We start from the raw sequence: 21,709 nt of genomic DNA, 5'->3' as shown, positions 1-21,709 counted from the left end.
TGAAGGTTTTATGGAAAAATATCAGATTTAACAAGTGAATTTTCCCAGTCTATCTATATCATTTCTTTACAATTATCATCTGTGTCATGTTCTATTTCTTTGATTTCAAGACAAAAACTATCCATTTTGCCCCAATAAGTGAAATACACAGAAATACACATCTCAAAAATAATGAGTGAGTTTTTCACAAATGTGCCTTTATACTTGTAACCGTGTATTTGTTTTGTTTTGTTTTTACCTTAGTTATTATGTTCCTAGTTTTGACTTTGATTTTATCAAATATTCCAGCATCACAGGCTGTTTTGGGGAGCTTTCTGGTTGTTTTTGCCAATACTCAAATTACAGTTGCAATCATAAACATAAAAACAATATGTGAAATTCTTCACAACATTTTGTTACAGAAGAACATAAAATAGCACAAAATATGTTTTATTCCTCTCAAAGTCAATATTGGTTTAAATAAAGGAGAAAATCTCATTAAAAAATAATAATATCAAGATAAAGTAAGTCAATAAGATAAAAATGACACAAAAGATGTCATTGTTATTTATTTCCATTTGCTGATGTTTTAGCATATTTATGAAATAATTAAATAAAAATATCTACTTTTTGAACAATTACAAGTGGTATGAGTCTTTGTGACAAATATGATGATGATGTTCTTTCTCAGTTGTATAGTTTTAAGCTTAAAAGTATTTATTTTTTTATTTTAGAGTGGGGAAATGTTTAACTGAAACTATGCTGTATTAACTTGCTTCAATCTGCCAATCTTTCCTTTACACTTACAGTTACTGACATGTTGACTAACAAAAGAAAAAAAGATTTCACTAACAGTGACAGCGTGAATGGTAAATTGACTGGTTAAATCACTTTCTACTCTAACTGAGCCCTCAAAGTTCTTTTTTACTACAACCCTCATTCACCTAATCACACGTTCATGCAAGCAGGGGTTGTTTTTGTACCTACAGTAAGGGCTTTGTCTAACATTAGCACATACACTCAGACTCCGATGGATGCATCGGGGACGACTGGCTGCTCCAGTTGGGAGGCAACCTGATCTATTTCCTGAGCCACAGCTGCTCCGATAGAGTGATGTGTCTTTTCTCCTATAACTAAATTTGGTAGTGTTACTTTCAGTCAGTAGCTGTTGTAGAATATATTAACAGCCAAATTTCACTAACATGAGCAAATTAGCTTCATCTCACTTGTACTGGGTGGAGTGGAAAGACATGAATTTATAAAAGAAGTTGATTTTAAAAATGACCAGCATTCTACCAAGACCATGAAAATGGATTCTTGCATGTCTTGTATGCTCCACCAACATTGCACACATGCTTCAGCATAATTAAATCTACAGTAGTAAACACCTGTTGTAAAGGGTTCTGCTAATAAAGAAAATCTGGCCTCGTGAATTATTATTAATAAGATGTTTATAATTTGCAAGGATGCGCATTTTAATAGTTACAATGGAGGCATCTGAACTTAACACATTTTGGTATTTTGCAGACTAGGAATAGGATCTAAACAGTACTGGTATCTTAGTGTCTTTTCACACAGAATAATGTCAAGTGTTTAAGTTTGAAATGATGAAATGATACTAAAAAAATGAAGATGGCAAAAAAATGTATGCAGCTGAATCAGCTACATGCACGTTTATGTCATTTTATGTTAATTAGAGCCTCTTTGCGAATGTCTGATGATAAACTGTGTTAGAAGTCGAGAGCGTGCTGCCTGTGTGCAGCAGCAAGTGGGAGATCAAGCGAACACAGTAAGAAGGAATAATCATTCCGAAAGCAGCTCACATCTACACAGATCATGACATGGCAGGCATTAATGATTCTGTGGGAGACAAATGAAAAGAGTGAACAAGGGAGATAGACAGAAAAGATGCCAGGTGGTGGGAAAAGGACAAAGAAAAGAGAAAGGGGGTTGATAGAAAAAGCGGAGTTAAGGAAGGAAAAAGATGAAGAAGAGGGGTGAGAGGCTGATGGGAAATAAAGTGGCAGAGGAAAAGAGGAAGCCTTAGAGACTTTTTTTCTCCCCTTCTCAGCTCCGAGCCATTTTGGTTGGTTCACTTGTGTTATATTTTAGGAAAGCGTGACGAGACAGAATGTGAGAGTAGAGAAAATGCTGTTTGACATTACAGCAGCCTGAACACCAGTTTGGGCATTTAACACCTCATTTTCCAATATTTTCTGTGGCTGCGTCTGTATTTTTTTAGGTATTTAGAACAATTGTGGTGATTTCTCCTGCAAAAGTGTTGAAATCAAATGAATATGGTAGAAGAAACTAACTAAGAACAAGATAGATAGATAGATAGGTAGATAGATAGATAGTAGGGGTACAACGATACTCGTATCAATATTGAACCATTCGATACAGTGCTTTCGGTTCGGTACGCATATGTATTGAACAATACAAATTTTTTTATTTATTTGATCAACTTTCCTTCTGACGATGCTGTCTGTGTTGAGCGCTCAGTGGATCTGCGTTCGACTACTGCGCTGCACTGTCAAGCGCAGATCCACTGAGTGCAGCGCAAGCTAGCGAGACAGAAGCTAAGCTTATTGCAACATGGCAAATTGAACCTCCCCCACCCTCATTCAGATCTGGCCTTTGGAGCTATTTTGGTCTTCATGTGAAGTATGACCCTGATGGTAAGCGCGCCATGGACAAAAGTAAAGCAGTATGTCGGATGTGCCACGCAATGCTCAATTACATGGGTGGGAACTACTGCGTTAGCACAGTTTGCTCGTTAACGTGTTGACGCCGTCTAGCCCCACACACGGGGCGATCCGCAGTAGCTTGTTAACAGAGATTTGCCGCGTTATGGCTTTAATGTCATTTTAACGAGATTAACGCTGACAGCACTAGTGGGAACACAACGAATATGACTGCACATTTACGCCAACATCATCATAGTGCAAAGACAAGTGGAAGCAGACAAAAACAACCAACACGCATGCTACAAACTTTACCCGAGTCATTTAGACAGCCGTTAGCACATGATTCTCCTTATGGGGACCTGATATGTTTAATATGCTGCTGAGAATATAGCCCAGAAGAAGCGTATAGTATAGTTTTTATTTTGGAAAGAGCCATTTCTCTGTAATAAACTCTGTTTTCCAAAGATGAGTGATTTCTTCATCAGATAGATTTATTATTTTATCCCTTTGTTGTTTCAGCAACATTAAATTTAAAAACTGTACGTTTGAGTTAAAATATATATTTATAATTTTAATAAATGACAAATTAAAAAAGCATGAACATTTTTTGTATCGAAAAAATATCGAACCGTGACACCAAAGTATCGAACCGAACCGAACCGTGAATTTTGTGTATCGTTGCACCCCTAATAGATAGATAGATAGATAGATAGATAGATAGATAATCTCTGAATCTAATTTAGCATCAAATGTAGGCTGAAAATAATACACTGAAAACGGCTGAGCCACACTGGCATACAGACAAGGTGGCAAGGGGCTGCTGCCAACCCTGTCAACCCGATTACACACATACTACACTCACACACATAGACACAGACAAACACACAAACTTGTGATGTTTACTTAGTCCACAGGGCACACACATAGACACAAATACACAGCCTGGCACAGCATCAAGGTGGCATGGCAAGGCAGTGCTAGTGGCCTTGTCAACTCTCGTAACTTCCCATAGGAAACACAGAGGCATTTAGTCCTGAAAGTGTACATCATTTGTAAGAAGTTGAAAAGAAAGAAAGACAAAGTGAATTTTGGAGGTAAGAAGAACATACAGAGTCAGCAGAAGTAAAACTGGAAGAGAAGACAGACGTAAGACATTTTAAAAATAGAGAAGAGACATAACTCAAGAAAAACATTAATACGAAAAAGAGCATACAAGAAAAAAAAGACAGCAAAAATATTGTTGGCCAAGCAGCATAGCAACAGATGGACAAACTAAGGAAATCAGAGAGGGAGAAAGACTGAAAAGAGACTGGTGGAGTGAACAACACAGACAAGTAGAATGAGGGAGAAAGGTGGAGTAAAAAGACCATCTGCTGTTATTGGGACACTCCAGGCAATTTTGTATGATGCTGTGTGCGTCTGTGGGTGGGTAACTCAGTGTCTCACTGTCACTGCATGTGTACATGTGGGTAACAATTGTGTGTTAGTTTTTGTCTGGCAGTGTTTTAACAAGAGACTCATCTAAAATACACATAAAGGTTCAACGCATTAATGTGCATGTTTGCAACAGACTACAAATGCAGACTGACAAATGACTCGTTTCTTTTTTTGATCTTTATCATGACACTATGCCTAACTACTCTGTCTTCATTTGTTAATTCTGACTGCTCTGTAACCTTTTAGAATTTTACTGAAGCTTTTAAATGACCAGCTTTCCAAAACCTTATAAAGAATGATTTTACACGTTAATCTTAACACTTATCAGGTTATGTCACCATAATAAATCCTTTTATAAAACTGGTATGTACAAATTCTTTCAATAAAAAAAAACATGCTTCTTTTTTTTTATTACATGAAAGGTTCTTCAATTGTAAATTTTAAATTTCTGAATTAATTATTGCATATTTATTTGTTAAGTGTAACCAATGACACACAATCTGATTAGCTTTGCACTACAACACAGAAACCGAGTACTGTCCTCAAGGCACAAACAGATTTTAGGTTTCTGTTAATGGCAGATGGTTGAACAAGTGGATGACGGATGGCAAAATCATTTCCAATATGTGCAGCCTCTTAAATAAAGCCAAAGATAAAAGCAAATACACATCAGTGCTGGAGACAAGCCTGGGACAAGCTACAGTGTTTACTGAACCATTTGCACAAATCATAGTGTTAACAGGAGATTAAAGTAAGTTTGACTTTAACTGTGTGGTTCCAATTACACACAAAGGTGTACATGTCACTGACACATTATTTGTTACCAGTGTACTTTTATTTCCACAATTATTTTCTATTTGGAATGATTGTACACTATACAACTTTACTGACGAGTTTTGATGTGTATTTGGGATTATTGTCCTTTTGGAATTGTGTCCAAGTTTCAACCATCATGCTGCTGATCTGAGGTCAAGCTGAAGACTTTGGAAGACTTCCTTCTTCATTATTCTATCCACAAATATTGCAGTGATCTTGCTTTAGTTCGCTTTAGTTTATTTTTAGTTGCGTATGTACTTTTTCACAATTATCTGAACCGCATGTAAATTTGTACGTTTGCTCACTTACAAAGAGATGAACAATCATCAGTTTTTATGGTAGTTCTAAGGGGAGACTGAGACAGTAAATACTGCAATTTCTTCATGTAATCAGGAAGTCTTCTACAGTACACAGAAGTTAGTCAGGGTTCTGTGCTGGGAACATTTCTATTTACATTATACATGCTTCCCTTAGGCAATATGGCAGCGCATGTACATGCAGTGGCTCAGCACTCCAGTGATAGTGGGGTCATTTATGCTAAGGCAATATTAGGTCGGTATTCTGACTTTGCACCATAATTTCATTGTACAGTCTTGTCCAATGACAATAAAGTATATTATTTTATCTTATCTTATTACAAGGCACTACATATATTTTACTGTCACGTAGACCAGCTTTATCTCCATGAAGACAGATAATAAACACCAATTATTCAAACTATAGTTATATATTACAGACATAAAGGTCTGGATTAAGGCTTCAATTTTTTCCTTCTTCTTATAAATTCAGACAAAACTGAGGTTATTGAACTCAGCCCTAAAGGTGTTAGAAACACAATATATAACCAGATGCTTACTCTAGATGGCATTACCCTCGCATCCAGTAACACTGTGGGGAATCTCAGAGTTATTTTTGACCAGAATATGTCCAGAATGCTGCAGCGAGAGTACTGACTGGGTGTAGAAAGAGAGACTATATTTCTTCCATATTAGCTTCTCTTAACTGGCTGTAAAATTAAATATAAACTAATTAAATTAAAAAAATATTTTCCTCACATACAGGGTTTTGAGTAATCATGACACATCATATATTCAACTCCCAATTTGGTTTGGGGAGAGTCAAATATCCTCTCTATTTTTAAGATTAGGATTGCCGTTCTATTTGATTAAGCTTATATTCACGGCTTGATCAGGTGACACTGAACCAACACTTATGGGGCCATTAAGCTAACCGGGTTGCATGTGTCTTGTGGCACATTGGCTGGTTGTGCACCTCCTGATTTTTGTAACCTGGCACATACCGCCACAGCAATCACAGCTGGATTGAAAACATGTGTATACAATCGTGTTGGTTTTTACCACCATTTCAATGATATTCAGTACAGAAACCCAGAGACATACAGATAAAAACTTTTATGGAAAAAACTTTGCAAAAAAACACTTGACAAAGTCTTGACTTCCGGTTTTGACTTCTCCGACAATAGCAGCACTTATGTGGCCTTATTCTCTGAGTGGCAACACCTATTATTCGGCAGAATACTGCAGTTGCTTCTTGTGCTGATAACGGAGGTTATAAAAACAAGTGACTGTGAGACGAGGTTGAGGCGGTGAGCGAAGTGACCATTCTGGCAGGTATACTGGCGCCTTTAATTACACTGCAGTAGGTCTAGACTGCTGCAGGCTTCCCATGATGCACTGATCATTTCTTCTTCACTGACTTCTTTTTCACTCTCCATGTGTTTATATACAACTATTGCATTTACTCATTAATCATTCATTTTAAACTTTCTATTATGTGTATCTTTTGTCATTTTTCCCTCTGCTCTCTTGTCTTTTCCCTCAGCCACAACTGGCCATGGCAGATGACTATGCCTCCTGAAGCCTGGTTCTGCAGGAGTTTTCTTCCTATTAAAAGGGAGTTTTTTATTCCCACTTTTGCCAAGCACTTGCTCATAGGAGGCTGTCTGATTGGTGGGGTTTATCCTGTAATATTGTAGGGTCTCCACATGTCAATAAACAGCAACTATACAACAATGCACAACTATTGCAATGAATTAAATGAAGTCTTCGAAAATACTACTTAAAGAGGAAAACATAAAAAAGACAAAACACTTGAGCTGTAACTAGGGCTGCCACAAACGATTATTTTGATAGTCGACTAATCACCGATTATTTTTGCAATTAGTCAACTAATCAGATCATGCATCCATTGGACGTAAAACGTTCGGCTTATTGCACCAGCATGCATCTGCTCTTATATAACTATCATTAGCTTACAGCTTGAAGTGTTTAAGGTATGTGCTAACTAAAAATAAAGACAAGATGATAGTTTATTGAATTTTAATGAAATTTGCAGATTGTTTCGGTGGAGTTTGATAAACTCAGCCCTCTGCTCCTTGCTATCTAAAATAAAACAGGACACCGGAGTAAATTCTCCAGCATCTCACACTTCTGATAATCAGTTGTCTGCTTGACGTTTATTCAGCGGTGTAATAACCATAACTTTAATCTCAGCCAAACCGATATACTCAGGAACAAATAAAATACTGAAAAAAGCCAAACAATAACATTTTTAAGTTATCTAAGTGACTTATATATCATGTTTAACCTGAGTAGCGAAAGACGGCGGTGGGTTTGAAAACGATTTGCCGGGAGTCCGGTGTTCTCACCGGCTCTAGTGAGCCTTGAACCCCGGCTAGCTATCGAGCTGGTGGGTAACAGACGTCTCCGAAAATGAAATTTACACAGCTACATTCTCGCCTGAAAATATGTTAAACGTTTATTTTGTGACCCAGAAAGAATAATAAGAGTAATATTAAAACTAGCTGCCGCCATTGTTGGAAACTGAGCAGGGTTGCGCTATGAATTCTGGGATAGTTTGGGCCACAAAGTATACACCCGACCCATCCTTCAAATCTGGGGAAATGAAGGGCGCATTTGTCGGCCACATTTGTCGGAGTCTTCGAATTTGGACAGTCTTCGTCGTGCTGCTGTAATGTAATCAGCCTACAAATGCGGGCACAGGAGGATACAGTTCCTGAATTTGGACACAGCTACGATACCGGACACTGCTTCTTCTTCTTTGAGGTTTAATGGCAGCTGGCATCCTTGTACATGCAGTGCTTCCATCTTCTGTTTCAGTCCGTTATTACACTCTTAAATCCTACTACTTGTTCCTGCGTCTTTTGGGATCTTACAAAGCTTCAAACGACGCGTCGACTATTAAATTAGTCGTCAACGATTTTGATAGTCGACGTAATCTTGATTAATCGTGGCAGCCCTAGTTGTAACACAGTCAAATCAATCCAATTTTTCCCCCAAAAATGAATATTCAAATTACAATCTAGCCTATAGTTTTTTTTATTATAAGAGCAACCTTAATTTATTTCTATAACTATGTATGGATGACAGTCTTTTACTCCAATTTGTACATGCTGCCTGTGGCCAGATAAAAATATCAACAAGTATAGGTGAGATATTATCTTGACAATAGTAATCAAGTCTTTGCCAACAACATTTGCCCACTCCGCATACACAAATAGTCAGTCACAGAGATGTTTTACCTGACTCACATCTTATCTGTCTGTTTTTACTGTTACTCATACTGTCATCCACACGCTCACTCTGGCCCTTCTCTTCATCACTCTGTAAGCCTTTTAACCCACTCATGTGCCCGTTTATACAGAAATATAACAGAGCTCAGGCTGGCATACAATAAGCACACACACATTTTTCAAAACTGTACATCAGTATGCCAGTGATAAGGAGGCACGGCATGATGTTAAAACATTCTGATCCACAATTTTATGGTAACACCTCTGCATCATTTACAGGATTTTTTTTTTACATATCATTGACTTGGTTACCACTCTTTTAAATAAATATGCAGCCTCACAGTCAGAAACTAACATATAAAGCATAAGTCAGTACACTCCCATACATCCTGGTGCATACATAAACACAACACTTGCATACAGGAGAAAAAGTTTCTGGGATGGTTAAGAAAACCTAAGGTAACTGAAAAGAGGTTGCTTAAAGTTCCAGTGATTCTATTATTACTGTGGTTAATTGCCAATTGCTTTCTTCTGAAGGTAAATTAAATTTTAATTAAGGGATTAATTAAGGCATTTAAAATAGCTACAACTTGATGGCTATCCATTGAGTTCAATGTTGATATCTACTGTTTCTTTTTAAGGGGCATTATTCACTTTTTGACATTCTAGAACTCTACATTGGGAGATTTTGACACAGTAGTAATAGTGTTAGTCCTAAACACATCCTATGTTCAAAACTTTCTAGTAATCTCCATCTTAAGTCAGTTTACCCATGGGTATGTTGTGTTTATCAAAAAACAGATAAATGAAATCTGTCTGATTCAATAATTCAGAGGTAACAAGTGAAAATATAATTGCACGGCCACGCTGTGCTAATTATATATTTTAAAAAATAAATGTAGAGGTAGGAATTGCAATTAATACAAATCTCAAAGTATTCACAACATTCCTGAACAGAAACAGGCCTCTGCACCTGGGGTGAGGGTGTGGCCATGAAAACAATGTGACATGCCATTGGATGTTGGGACACATAATAACATGATGCTAAGCATCGGCCAGTGAATGTGAACTAACAACCACAAGGTTGCGGGTATGGCAGCACTGTAGGAAAAAATCCTAATATAAAAGTATTTTACTGTGCATTTTACAATTTAGTTCTGTTCTTCTAGAATATCATTAAAGTTACGTAAATAGGCTGTGATTTCACATTTCAAATGTAAATTAATGTTAAATCACTGTAATGTAATAAAACATCATTTTCATGATTATTAAATGTATCTGTCTGTACATATGCATATTTAGATTGTTAAAATACATTCACAAATGTATCATGATTTCACAAATATCTGTCCGTTATTTGAAAGATTGAACTGTTGAATTCAAATGTAATGCTATGGAAAAGTATATAAACATGATTCCTGTAAGCTTGTGTTACATCACATAAGTATTATTATCATTGCTATTTGCTATTTAAACACTCTCCATCAAGGCTTTGAATGTGATGTCACATCATGCCAAAACGCACCACTTACATGGTCACCACCAACAGACAGCCTGTGGCACAGAACCCCTCCCCAATAAACAAAAGTTGGGGCGATCGTGGCTCAAGAGTTGGCAGTTCGCCTTGTAATCAGAAGATTGCCGGTTCGAGCCCCGGCTCGGACACTCTCGGTATTGTGTCCGTGGTCAAGACTCATCACTTACTGCCTACTGATGAGGGGCCGATGGTGCGATATGGCAGCCTCGCCTCTGTCAGTCTGTCCCAGGGCATGCAATCCATTATTATTTAAACCAACTGTTAACTGTATATTTCTCCCCTGCACCCTTGTGACACACCCGCACCCCAAGGCCCTACCTGTGTGGGTGAGTGTGGTGGAGCGGGAAGAGGGAGGTAGCCGGGGATGGGGAGGAAAAGGAGGGAGGGGAGGATGCCCCTCCCTAGGGCCAGCTCCCCCGCTGACCCCAGTAGGCACCCCCGTCCTCTGGTACCCACCAAGGCAAGGGAGCCCAGGTCCATCCAGATCGGGGCCTATGGTAGCACTGCAAGCCCCACAGGACCTGGGGCAGCCCACCCTACCCCACCGCAGAGGAAACTGTACCCACCCCAACATTCAATCGCCTCCCAGACTACACAAGACAACAGACACCCAGGTTAAGTTTATTCTCCACCTCTCCTATGTCTCTCCCCCACCTGCAGAGTGGACTCCTGCAAGGATGGAACAACCTCCCCGCCAGTTGAAGAGCCCCCCAATATGAATTATGATTCATATTGCCACATTCATTGACCTTGTTTATAGGTAATTTCATTGTTTGATCACGTTAAAATGATTTTTAATTTAATGTCTAAAAGCACTTGGAAAAGGCAGAATCCCATGTAAAATTAGCGCAACAAACTCTATTTTCATTACTGAAAATAACTGTATTTTCATGAGAAAGTTATTTTCTGTTATTTTACGGTAGTATTTTGGCGCCCCAGCTGCCGGAATATTACTGTTTTTTTAAGATTTTTTTTTTTTTCCTATTTAAAGATAATTTCATTGTTTAATCACATTAACATGTTCCTAATTTAATGTTTAAAATCACTTGAAAAGGCAAGATCCCATGTAAAATTAGCGCAACAAACTGTATTGTCATTACTGGAAATAACCGTATTTTTATGAGGAAGTTATTTTATGTTATTTTACGGTAGTATTTTGGCGCCCCAGCTGCCGGAATATTACCGTTTTTTTAAGATGTTTTTTGTAACAGTGCAGTTGTAGAGACACAGACTTTACCCCTTGTATTTTCTGCTTGTCTGCACACACAGAGCCTTCTTTTTAATTTTAAAGTTTCACACAGACACACGCATACAGAGAGACATAAACAACAACACACACAACTGCACCTAACTACCCGAATACACAAACAAATAAAGCCACCGTCTGTTTGCTATACACACAAAGAGCTTACCTTCCATTCATATGCAGACAGAAGCCTTCTCCATCATCCCCCACTGTTATTTTCAAGTAAGTTTACAGTGCTCATAAACAGGTTTTATGTAGTCAATATGGCTGACTGTCTGGTACACGGTGTCCTCTACTCACAAGGCCTGACTGTCAATATAACAGTAAAAATCTCTGTAAACACCCTCTCTTCATACCACGCTGAATCAAATTTAACTGCCAAGTTAGTTGTTTTCGTCTAAGGTGTTTCAGATCCATTTTCGAAAAGGTTAAAGAAACAAATCCATATTTAGCTGTAGGCAGTTTTGTTAAGCATAAAATCTGTATGTGTATATTTCTATTACCGGTCATCACATTTTACAAGGAAACTCAAACTTTGAGCTACACGTTTGTCTATTACTCTTAACCCAGGCATCACAGTGCATTTTATATGTTGTATTTGTGGGTACTTATATACTGTGAACAGCCAGGTGTTTAATGAATGGCTTTCTGTGACATACCCTTTTTCTGGAGTGGATCACTGATCCGCATTTGGACAGGTGCAAGTGCTTATTCTAAAAAACTGAGATAGTGAATTTCTGATTTGAGCATGAACATGAGCCTCTTTTGCCTGATATCTGACAAAACTGTCACAATCAGTTTGTGGCATTAAAGCCATTTTTCTAAGTGATCATTAAAGATCAATTAACCTTGCCAATATATGCATTGAACAGAGGGAAGTATTAACTTAATGTAGTATCAGGCAAAATTTTATATGCCTGTAAATACATTTACCATGCAGTTATTAGTCTTACTATTATTCCCTGTTGCCCATTACTTTTTCTTCTGTTGTTATTACTCCCCTTTGACTGAAGCACTAAGCTTGACAATAGCTTCACAACAATTGATTCTCAAAGTTTACTTCAGTGCAATTACTTTTTCATTTCAGAAATTTATTTAATGCTGCGATACCAGATGAATCACTCATCTTGAAGGAGTAGAAAGATTCAAAGTTCTGGACCCAGGAAAGCTATAATTTTCATTGTAATAAATGACCATGTAACAGACTTCAGCATTGTGGCTAATGTGTTTTCTCATCAATGGAGCTTTGTGGCACAAAGGACTAAATTATATCACATCATAGATTCAGAAGCAACACTAATTAGTAATGTTACTTTGGGCTTTGATCTTTTCAAGGAATCTGTCGACCAAAGGAAAAGGCAACAAATCAACAGCCTTACCCTTTAATGCACTCACTTTATCCTTCTTCTGCCTGACCAAATCTTTTCTTTTCTTTTTTTTCAGAAAGCCCTGAATAGGAACTTTTAACATATAATTGCCTCAGCTGCCCTGTCCAAGAAAAGATTCAGACCAAGGCCTACACAAACAGACACACAAACACACATAGCTTCTTCTGCTGGTCTTTGAGTGGTCCCTAAGGAGAATCTACTGTTAGTAGATAATTGGTTTCCAGCCATCACAATACAGCCGTTCCTCCCTCCTATTTCTTTCTCTAAAGCAGTCTTAGCCTCCCTAGGTCTCTCCTTTTTACATTGCTAGTGCAGCATTTTTCAGTGATACTCAACTACGGACATAAAACATTCTCGTTTTTTGTCAGATGTAATACTACAAGTCTACAAGTTATTTAGTTCCACACTTTTATTTAACAGTATTTAGCTGTTTTGTCATTAATGCTCAATTAACATTAATGTTAAAGCAGAATGACTTGCAGAAAGCATTTAGGGCCTTGACAGTCCTATTTGTTCTGCCTCTGTAGCCCTGGCCCACTTTCTGTAAATGTGTGGAGGGAAGTTCATATATACTGTTACTTTTTTTTCTACTAATTTGACCAGGAACTGATCGTATACAGTATATGACAAACCCATGCTATTCTAAAACGCAGTGATTACAGACTCGGCTATCTGAATTCACGCACACATGCACTTCCTCAGTGGCACCATCAATTTTCTACTCACCTGCTACAGCAGGCAAAAATTTCTAACTCTAAATATGGCATCTAGTTTTCAGCATCCCATATGGGCCAGTTACTATGACAACCCCTGCATTCATGTCCAAGCAGCCTAATATTTACTCAGTAGATACATTTTTGCGAACTGTCTCCGAGGTAGGTGATGATACCCACCAGGTGTTTTCTATATAACAGACTCAATCTATAATACATGAAGTAAATACAGCCTTGCAGAATTCAGGTCATGTGAATGCACTCAGCTTAACTTTTTTTTTTCAGGTTTTCTTACTCTTACATAGTGGTAAATATGAAGATGAGAAAATTATAACCATCAGTTATCCTAAAGGATCAAGTTCAGTGTGAACATGCAACCAACTAAACTTGGCATCCCCCTCAACTGTTTTAAGCCCGCCATAAAACCAAGACTGCCAGACTTATCTTTATATTTTTTCCATGCTGTAGTGCCTTTTTTTGGAGCAATTCAAGTTGCTATACAGCAATATAACTGTTATATCCAAAATTCTAACAATATATATGCATTAAGTCCATAGTAACTACATAAATTGCAGAAAAGTGCAATGAACTACAAAGAAATTGTTATAAATAATCAAGGTTTAATTAAAACGCATTGTGGCTACATTAAAATTGCTAAGTAGTTCATATTTTGTCATAGCTACAATGCGCAAGTCAGTACATCCAATACCTTGAAAGTAGGACATGCCTTATATTAAATTTGCTTCGAAAAATGTTGCAGTCAGACATGAGAAATTAGAAATGGTGTTGCTATTTTCAGGGATGGCTGTAGCTCAGGAAGCAGAGCAGGTCATCTGTTAATTGGAAGGTCAGTGGTTTGGTCCTGATGAAGCACCCTTGAGCAGGATACTAAACTCCAAATTGCCGATTTAGCCAATCTGTGATGGAAAGTGCTTAAAGGTACAGAATAAAATGCTGAACAAATTTTGTTGAACAAATTTGTCGACCATGACCTCTTCTCTATTCAGCCTTTTTGACTCTATAATGATGCCACCCAGCATGCTTTTATCTGTTATCTTAGAAAAGAAAACATCAAAATGATTCTCTACTGTTTTCTGTTTCTTTCTTGCTTTTCACTTTTAAAAAAAAATACAATAAACCAAAAATGTTCGTGTCTTCAGATTTTGGAATTCAAATATATTTACTTAACAGCATAACAGTAAACCTACACACACTTTTAGAGCAGAAGAGCATATGTGATTATTTCTGGTTCCACCCTATCTATTCTAGGCAGGTCTTTGGAAACAGCCAGACACTGCTGTGTGGATATAACTGTGTTTGAGAAAAAAAAATAAGATGGGGGTCAGAACTGATGGAAGAAGAAGAAGGAGGGAAAGAGAGAGCAGAAGTTGGAGGGGGAGACATGGAGTGAGAACAACAGTGATAGATTTGCTCTCTTGAGTGAGAGAGAGAAGGAGCAAGTAAGGCTAGGGATGAGTATAAAGTCATTAAGAAGCAGCTACAGCAAGAGGCTACTGGTCAATAGGTCAGCACTTACCTGCAAGTGTCAAGCATTAAGCCGGCACCATCTGCACCTTTAGGGGTAATTTTTTTGTGTGTCTAGGTGTGTGAGTGTAAGTGAGTGTGTAAAATGAGCAAAAGAGCTTTTTATGATATTTAGCTAACGGACAGCAACAGTTAAAAGACACAAACACATATTTAAACACCTTCATGGTCAAACAAAGGATAGTGATGAGGATGGAGTAGCAATGGTGAAACATTAAAAATGGAAAAGACCATGGATTGGAGAACAGCAAGAAAAAAATTTATGAGACAGATTTAAAATCATTTGACAGTGAGAAAAAATTATGTAGACAGTGACAAGAGGGGCAGCGATGGAAATCACAAAGGCAGAGACAGAGACCATAACAGAGGAAGAGTGAGACGTAAAGACAAAGGAGCAGGAGGGTGCAGGAGAAGAGTATCCGGGAAAGAGAGAAAGAAACAATTTGATGCTTTTAGAGCTTGCATTTATGCACATCACATGACAACTATCGATTTTCCATAGACTCTAATGGACATTAAGGGTTCTATACATTCTTAAAAAGCTGTTAAACAATTTCCTAGTTGACTGCACACATATATACACAAAAATATTAAATGCACTCACTAGCATAAGGAAAGAAAATCTTATAATAATATAATAGTAAGCTTTGGCATTGATATTGTTTGCTATAATGCGCATTTGTACTATTGAAGCCCTATATTTGCAGACATTTTGCTGCATTACTGCATCTGTTGTTAATTTGGTAACACAAACTTGGGGGTCAGTGTTAAAAAACTTAATTTTTTTGTAATTCTGTATTTTATGTTTCAATTTACTATAGATTGCAAACTTTGTCAACTATTTTTTAAGAAAATCTTTGCTTTTTTTCCCCTCATACTGATACACACCAACACACCATTTCTGCTCTTTGTGTTCCTGCAACATTTGACTCTATCTCAGTCTCTCTCTCTCTCTTATACACGCATACACACACATATACACGCATGCATCGACACACAGCCACAAAAACACTTCCATTCTGCTCTTGTCAAGTGTAATAGAAGACACTGGAGAAAGACAACAGGATAATAGGATTATTATTCTCCTCTAATCTCAATGAGTCAGCACCAAGCAGTTTGTGTGTGAGTATTGGTCCTGACTACGTACGTGTATATTATGGTCTGTGTATGTTTGCATTCAGTTTTTCACTTTAAAAAATTATGAACAATTGACAGAGAATAAATACACAATTACTTAATTAAATAACGAGTGTCACCACAATACTGGAATTATTCATCACCAAAGCTACATGTAAAATTCTTATATTCAAAGAAGCTAAAGCTCATAACTGACCTGATAGTCACGTTTTCTAAACCTGAATGTTATATTTAATAATAATTTATGGCTTGCTGTAGATTAGAGGTTACCGTTTTCTCCAACTGTTGACAACCAGTTAAAATATCTTAGCAATAGGAGATTTTCATTTGCAACCAAAGTAGTGACCATGAGAGTAAAAGTGCTGTTGATTCTGCTTCCTGCCTCCAAGCATCTATTAATTATTTCACATAGACTATTCAAAGCACTCATAACTGCTTTGGTGTCTCACTTTATGCTTTCTAGCTAAAAAAAAAAAAAAAAAAAGTGTCCACTCCAGTTGTTTAGCTAGCTGTCCACATATAACACTATTTTCTCTCATTCTTTATTTGCAATCTTCTTGTTGATGAGCTGTTTCTTCACGTGCACTCTCCTGTGCACACACTAATTTAATTTAAGCTCCAAAGTAACACGTGAAAATATTCCTCTCAGTAATAAGTGTTACACTATGTAATATAGCAGGTAACAAAATTGTTACTAGAGAAAATACAACTGTATTTGTATCTGTAGAACATCATGTTTCTCTTAGCTAGTACTGCGTACCCTAAGTACTGTGTAAGTTATCATGTTGCTATTCATCCAATTTTTCCCAAGTACTTACTTACTGCACTAATGACTTTGATGCTTTGGGGTCTTTACTTGATAAATTATTAGTACCCATTTCATTTAGTTTAGTTCAAAGCAAAACAGTTTGGCTTTAGCACATTTTCATCTATCAATGACATGTTTTCCTGAGAAAAGACTGATGTTCTTTAGCTAAGGGACTGTTGAATCTTAATGAATTAGTAACATTTTAGTTGAAGAAATAATAGGTGCAGCTCTGGCCAAGGGAAAACTCTCCACTCTCAAGTACTAACAAATTAGTTCCATTTTATCACACAGAAACTCTAGCCAGGGGACTATTTAAGTTGTAATGGGTTGCACAATTTTATCTTGAGAAGACTGATTTGACCAAGGGACTCCAGAACTCTTTAGAAATTAGTATAATACTGAGCAAACCGTGGTTTGGGACTATTGATTTCTTGATGAATTAGTCTCACTTAACTTTGGAAAACCCCACATCAGCTTTAACTGAGGGACTATTGCATAAAGTCAAGAGAAGTTACTAATATTTAGAAGTCAGAAACAACTTGTGCTGGTGGAGTATGATATGTATGAGTCAGCATGCCAGAGTTGGCGTTAGAATGAGTCACAATGGATAATACTTTTATTAATAGAGCTAGTGTAGGTGGTAGTTGGTCACTTGCATATGCACACACATGCACATACAGAAGTGCAAACGCAATTCAGATAAATTTGATTGCATTATCATTCTCAGCATTCATAATTTTAGATATTTTACATAATCCGATACTTCTATTAATGTTCTCCACAGAGAAAGCACTTAGCAGTAGCCAGCATAACTTGTTTAAACATTGCATACTGGAGGGAAACCTGACATGATAAAATGGTGTTTCAAATGTCTTTCCCACAAGAAACATTGCTAGGAACCAGACAAATGCATCCCTGCTTCTGTGCCTTGCTCAAGGACACACTGAAATTTTCCTAACACTACAGTCCTGTATCTTGGATTGGTGGGGTAAAAACAGGCTCTGGAATGTCTTTAGCAATAATGAATCAGGAGGAGGGGTTGTTCATAGCACTGGCTTAGAGAGGGCAGGAGAAGGACACACATACAGACTATACCTTGTATATTAATTATTGTAGCCCTTGTAAGAGTGTAGACCAGTCATGTTTTACAATATTATAAGTACTACATTCACATTAACTTCCTGAACTAATGAAGTAAGTGTTTTAATTACATCAACAGAACCCAGAAGACTCATACTTAATCTCCACTATCAGTTGAAGCATGAAATGCTAGCTCCTATACTGCCTAGTAAATAACCACGTTGTGAACATGCTTCACACCTGCACATTGGAACAGAAGCTTTTCAGCTCACTATTCCAGTCTCAACTCCAAACTGACATTTCTACAGTGACATCAAACCACAGAAGATATTATACAATTATTTTTCAGAGGCTGAGTAATAGTCAACTAAGCTGACCTTTATGTGCAAAAAATTAGAGTGCTACTTTTAATTTAATCAATCAAAGGATAAATAAACAGGATTTTGAATGTGACCAGTCATTTTAAACCTTTGGTATTTGGCATTTTTGACACAAGTCTTTGCTATAAAAACATAGTAAACCTTAAGTAGCACTGCTGTGGGTTTTGATGCTTATGAGAGCCCCCTGAACAACACATCAATTTATACACAGCTCACACATGCAAACATTAGATTTCTACTTGGTCGTATCTTTTCCCAAATGAAAACTTGTAGGACATACCCATCAGTTTCGCCCATCATTCTATCCATTATTTGGGTATATTATCTATTATTCAGACTCTTCTCAGTTTCATCGTCCTATCTCTTCCCCTTCACTTACTCAGCAACAAGCTCTCATTCCTCTCTCTCTCTCTCTCTCTCTCTGTTGCTCTCTCACACTCTCCCATACACTCTGCGTTATCTGCTGTAAAGTAGATAAGCATCAGTTTTCAGCAGCAAGAGAAGAAGGATAATAACACACAACATGTTCATGAGAGGTAGAGGGTAGCAGCCAAAGTCAAGGTCAAATTGCATCTGGTGCATGTGTGTGTGTGTGTGTGTGTGATTTACAGTCCCATCTACCTGCCTTTATCTGTACCCTTATCTAAGCCTTGGCACCATTTCCACATAGGGACACAAAATAAAGTGTTCACACAATTTCACACACACACACACACACTTTTCTGAGGACATGGTAAATCATGAGCTGGTGGATATGAGAAGATACCGAGTAGCCTGACTGACATGAATCACAGTTGGTCTTTACTTAGCAGCCCCTGTCGTTTGTCTTTCTTCTCCCTGTTATTTATTTATTTCATTATTTTGCATTTCTTTTTCTCATTATCTCTCATTTAGTCTCCTGGTCACTCTTCTCTTTATATCCCTGGCATCCACTACACAAATCTTACTCTTTTTTTCCTTTTTGTTATCTTTATTCATTTCTCATTTCCTGTTGATTTGTCCCTTAAGGTTTATATCTTCCTCCTTTTTTTGGGACTGAATAATAACTTCTACTTATCTAGGGACTTTCCAGAAGGTTCAGTATAGGCTCATATTTTATTGTTTATGATTTTGTGTTTTGATTTACTCACATATGATCGCATATCACTTTTTAAACTCAAGGGATATCAGCAAAAATTGAGGAAAATGTTTAGACAGATCTTTATGGCACACTATTTGCCAGCAAAAACACTATAGGCTGCATCCACATGTACACAGGTAATTTGGATAAACTTAGCTTTATCTTTGTGGTTTGGCATTTTTATCCACATGTAAATGACACTTAAAACTGAACTTTTGATAAAAACTCTGCCCGACTCAAGATTTTCATAGGTTACATTCCTACATTTACATGTGGACAAGGAAAACGTCAAAGTTCACCATAACCTCCTTTTCTCATGTCAGGCTGTGCACCATGTTATTCATTCTGGGCTTTTGACTGACCAACATGTTGTGTGTTTTGTGTTTTCATATGGACTCAGATATTTTTTTCTAAACAAACTCAGAAAAATCACCATTTCAAAACATATTCAAAAAATTACAAGTAAAATTATTAAATCCAAAATTGCATAATAATGCATATATTTTATCAATATTAGATCACAAAACTCTGCTGCAACTGCACTATGTAAGTTTTGCTTTGACTCACTGGCTGTATTTGGAATATTTGGACTATATTTGCCACATAGATAGATAGATAGATAGATAGATAGATAGATAGATGGGGTGCAACAATACTCGCATTGATATTGAACCGTTCGATACAGTGCTGTCGGTTCGGTACGCATATATATCGATGTATTTATTTTATCAACTTTTCTTCTGACAATGCTGTCTGTGTTGAGCGCTCAGTGGATCTGCGTTTGACTACTGCGCCTAGGCTGCACTGTCGAGTGCAGATCCATTGAGCGCAGCGCAAGCTAGCAAGACAGAATCTAAGCTCGTTGCAACATGGCAAATTTAACCTCCCCCACCCTCATTCAGATCTGGCCTTTGGAATTATCTTGGTTTTCATGTGAAGTATGACCCTGATGGTAAGTGCATCATGGACAAAAGTAAAACAGTATGTTGGATGTGGCACGCAATGCTCAATTGGTGGGAACTAGTGCATTATTGCAGTTAGGTAACTTGTTAACGGAGATTTGCCCGTTATGGCATTAATGTCATTTTAACGAGATTAACACTGACAGCACTAGTGGGAACACAACAAATATGACTGCACATTTACACCGACATCATCCTAGTACAAAGACAAGTGGAAGCAGACAAAAACAACAAGCACACATGCTACAAACTTTACCCGTGTCATTTAGACAGCCGTTAGCACATGATTCTCCTTATGGAGACCTGATATGTTTAATATGCTGCTGAGAATATAGCCCAGAAGAAGCGTATAGTATAGTTTTTATTTTGGAAAGAGAAATTTCTCTGTAATAAACCCTCTTTTCCAAAGATGAGTGATTTCTCGATCAGATAGATTTATTTATTTTTTTTATTATTTTGTTGTTTAAGCAACACTAAATTTAAAAACTGTACTTTTGAGTTAAAATATATATTTATAATTTTAATAAATGACAAATTAAAAAGGCATGAACATTTTTTTGTATCGAAAAAATATCGAACCCTGACACCAAAGTATCGAACCGAACCGTGAATTTTGTGTATCGTTGCACCCCTAATAGATAGATAGATAGATAGATAGATAGATATGATGTTGCAGTGGTTAAGACTTCTTGATTTTTATTCATTAAATTTGAAAAACTTCACCCATAGAGTGAAACTTGTTAAGATTTACATTCTTATAGATGTTTCACTTATGGCAGCAAAGTAGCAGAGTTCACACTTCTAGTATTCATAGAAATATAAAGGTCATTCAACTGAGAACAATCTATCGTGTTTTGGGTTTTTTTTCCTTTGCACTGCTGGTTCTGCCCATTGCTTCTGCCCACCAGGTCGCTTAGTGAAAATGCTCTATTTGGTTTTCTAGGAAAATCAGTGTACCAACATCACAATAGGTGAAAACAAGTAAGACACCATTTATCTCTCCTTTGCAGGCATTCATTGTAGAGTTGATGACCCAAATCTAAGTCCCCACGGTTCAGAGGCATTGCATTGCTTTTGTGTGTATCTGTGTGTATCTGTGTGTTTACAAGGTAAACACAGTGTTTTAAAACTTAGGGGGTAGGAGGTGAAGCTTTTCACTGAGGGAGAAATACAAAAAGGTAATCATTGTGCACCTGTGCCTCAGATGCATATGTCTGTACAAGTTGTATTTGTGCTTGTATGCATAAATTTTGCATTCTCTCTGTGTGTGCAGACATCAATGCCTGGCTGTTTTTAGACATGCTGAGTGTAGACACCTCAC

At 37.3% G+C, this 21,709-nt stretch overlaps 1 protein-coding gene and 1 long non-coding RNA gene across 2 annotated transcripts in view; both read right to left on the bottom strand.

Annotated features, from left to right (window-relative positions):
• LOC120716853 (zeta-sarcoglycan) overlaps positions 1-21,709 on the bottom strand; it is a 368,890-nt gene that overhangs the window by 250,711 nt on the left and 96,470 nt on the right. The gene's annotated exons all lie outside the window — the stretch shown is intronic.
• Positions 11,156-20,359, bottom strand: LOC120716854. The gene is made up of 2 exons (XR_005692048.1): positions 20,310-20,359; positions 11,156-19,633 (listed from the first exon to the last, which is right to left on the bottom strand). It is a non-coding gene; the product is annotated as an uncharacterized LOC120716854 (long non-coding RNA).

The sequence above is a fragment of the Simochromis diagramma genome, unplaced genomic scaffold (genome assembly GCF_900408965.1).
Source record: "Simochromis diagramma unplaced genomic scaffold, fSimDia1.1 OVJJ01000487.1, whole genome shotgun sequence".
Lineage (NCBI taxonomy): Eukaryota > Metazoa > Chordata > Actinopteri > Cichliformes > Cichlidae > Simochromis > Simochromis diagramma.
The sequence above is the reverse complement of the archived record's forward strand: the minus strand, read 5'-3'. Positions and strand labels throughout refer to the sequence as shown.